This window comes from Puntigrus tetrazona, chromosome 17 (assembly GCF_018831695.1).
Source record: "Puntigrus tetrazona isolate hp1 chromosome 17, ASM1883169v1, whole genome shotgun sequence".
Classification (NCBI taxonomy): domain Eukaryota; kingdom Metazoa; phylum Chordata; class Actinopteri; order Cypriniformes; family Cyprinidae; genus Puntigrus; species Puntigrus tetrazona.
In genome coordinates, this window is record NC_056715.1 from 14,387,718 (window position 1) to 14,391,267 (window position 3,550).

Consider the following 3,550-nt stretch of genomic DNA (forward strand, 5'->3'; position numbering starts at 1 on the left):
TAACCATTTAGTTTAACACCGAGTAAAGCTAAGTTCAGCCTATCCTAGCGTTTAAAGCATGTGCAACACTCAAATAACTATCTGGCACAGTCTGAAACTAGGCATGTGGTTCAGCTAAAAAGTCATCTGGCGATCTTAAACCTGAGGTAGTTTTCTTTAAAAAGCGTGTAGGGTGCCTGTAAACACAGCTGGTGTACAACAGTAGGATAACAAAGTATGACAATGCTGTGTGTTGTGGCTGTGACCCAGTGGTAATGGGTGCTTCTGCACCACCAGCACCCTGGGCTGTGTTATGTGAATTAGCATGTAGCTAAAGCAACATTTAATACCTTCAGGGTCCCATTATTCACCAAAAGAAGCCCATGAGCTCTTGTTAAAATCCCTCAACAAACAGACTCTCTCTTTCCCCTCAGTCCACTCTAGAGGGTTAATAGGTAATCCTTTCTACTAAATGAGATTCAGAGGGTGTATGGCCTTATTCTCTCTCCAGAGGGAGAGACCACAGAGAACCTCCCTGTGTAAGAGGGTTGAGTTTGGGAGGTCCTTCTATCCTGTCACTATCCCAAAAAAAAATCTTTGGTGGAGAAAGAAACCCAGCCAATTTGTACCGCCTCTGTTTATTCCAGAGGTTTGGAGGACAACTCCTGTGTTGATCAAAGCAAACGTGTTCTCTTTGAACCCCTCCCACACAACACCTCCTCCGCCTCCCGAGCTCTTGTGTTTTCAGAGAGAGAGCTCAGGACCTTCTATTTAAGGGTCCCCATGCTGATACATATAGTACTGTTTTGCTGGTGCACTGGGGGTCAGTGAAGGCAGTATTTTATCCTCAAGTGAATTCACACACTCTGCAAGTTTAAATCTAAATCCTCCCCTCCATCGGGGTTCGCTGTTTCTGTGCCCCTCTGTTTTCAATGAGATCATTTAAAGCAGTGGTTCTCAAATGGTGTGATCTTCGACCCCAAAAAAATGGATCATAGCAGTATTAAAATAAAAGAAATAAAAAATGCTATTTTATTTCATATAAAAATATAAACATGTTATAAATGTTTAAGCAACAACGTAAGGACAAATGATAGTACATTTGTTGTGTTATTCTTCAGCATCACCATACCATAAATAATGTTTCTGATGATATATTTTCAAAGAATTGTATGAAAACATAAAAATTTTACATAACACTGCGTTTAATTAATTTATTGATAATGCAGTATTATTACCAATTAATTATTAAATTAAACAATTCCTGTTGTGTTGAAATCATTTTACACACTGGGTTTCATAACTTGCTTCATTGAATTTGTTAAACGCTCGTTAACTAATGTATGGTAAGCTGTGGGCACTGTTGACTTGCACAAAGGAAAATAAAATGCTATGGCATTTTGTTTACAAGCTGTTTATTGACATCTCCGAGGTTGAAAAACTGATTGACGATTACATGAACACATACACAAATATAGGTTATATATGGCAGCCAATGTGTGCCAATAGGGCCGTTGATTAAAAAATGCACTTATTTTGTTCTAAGGTGTTAGTATCAATTTATTTATATAGCCTTTATTTTCATTGCAGAACCAAAACAAATGTCATGACCAAAAATGACTAGCCAGCTCTGTATAGTTTCTCTCTGTCTACCTTGACTGATTAGGAATGCTGTTCTTTCATGTGTAAATAATGCTGTAATGAAACAGTTATTGTAATCTGATAAGACAGCTTTCATTGTAAAATCCCCTTTCAGTGCATGGCGAGCATTTACCAGTGAAACCCCTTTTTAAAAACCATAATCTCCAGCTCATTATACCTGATTCTCCCCACACACACTAATGTGATGACAGTTAGGACTCTAGTATACAGGTATGAAAGCGAGAGAGAAATTGAGTTAGGTAATGTCTGTGTATATGTGCATGTATTGTGTGCAGTGAAAACAACACCAGCAGTTTTGTTGTGACCGTAAACTAACCATGCGGACTGGGAAAGATCCAACTCATTTAGCTAAGCACCAGTTGAAACTGCATGAGGACGTTGTCACAGCAAAAAAACAAAAAACCTTTTACTTATCTTCTGATATGGAAGCATGAGCGCTTAATCTAATAGTTCATAACAATGAAACTGTTCCAAACGAACATCGTTTTCTTATTCAATGACGGTCTTTAACTAGATGTCTATAAGTAATTTGCATTATAACGTTGTTTTATATAAAATTTACTGGCAGCTGTTTAGGCCACATACACATAGCAGTTGTAACTTAAGCAATGGGGTGCAATTAGAGCAATTAGAGATCATTTTGATAAGATTTAGTTAAGTATAACATTGAGTTGTTTGTCAGCTGAAGACAGATGGATAAAGATATAATGAAGAAAAATAAGCGATGCTGTGTAGCGTTCTCTTTCTTAACCACTTTAATAGCCCGTCTCAAATGCTTACGTTCATAATATCCTATGAAAAATAAATTGCACTCATCTAAAACTACTTTAAATGTTCTAGCACTCTTGTGTGCCATTATGTTAAGAAACATAAAAATATTTGAAGTGCTAGTTCACCAAAAATGAATCAGCCCATGTCTTACTCACCCCCTCAAAGCACATCATAGGTGTATCTTCTTCTTTCAGACAAGTTATAAAGTGTATGTTAAAAGTTGCTTTAAATACTTTTTTTCATACATGCTTTGAGGCGTGTAAAACATACTAGTGCTGAACTAACCATTTGAGGCGAACTAACATTTTAAATATAGTAAATTGGCCAGCATCATCAGTTAAATAATTTATAACTAATAAAGTATCAATTCCATATGATTACATTAAAGTCCAGCCACATTTTGTAGTTTGCAAAGGAGCTTTGCAGAACGAATAACGTTAAGCTCTTTAACAAAGTAAAAGTTATATGAATAAAATGTCCATTTCATGATGTGGAAAGTTACAATTATAATTTTTTTATTTCACAATTTCCCAGAACAAGAAAAGACATGCATTGTTATTGTACGTATATATGTATATATATATATATATATAAATATTTTTTTTTCTATTTTTGTTGGGAAAAAAGTGCATTCTCAGTGTCAATTTTCCATGTCAAGTTTAAAGTAAAAGTAAGGTAATTAAAAGGATAATTTATTTAACAGTTTAATAATATTTATTTTTTTTGGTTTGGGCATGCCATCACAGATTATATGTCATCCTCACTAAAGTATTAAATTTTATGTTGCTTTACTCTTGGTCTGTCAGTGCTGTGGTGCTGCGTTCAGGCAGCTGGCATTGAAGTTTTGTGCTGAACCTGATAACTTCTTAGCTATTTCATTTGTTTCCTCACCTAAGCAGTGGAAATGACTTCCTCTCCAGCAACGCAAGATGAACGCTTATCCGTGAAAACAAACGCTAAGCGGTTTTCCGGAATCACACACTAGTGTTTACGACAGAGAGATGTAGCTTTCCACAAGTCTCGCCCGGCACGTGTCTAACACAAACAGGAGCATGATAGCTGCCATTATTTCAGGAAGTAAGTTACAGAAGCATGTTCAGCGCAGGTTCCGGTTTGTTTATACAATTTCTTTACTAAA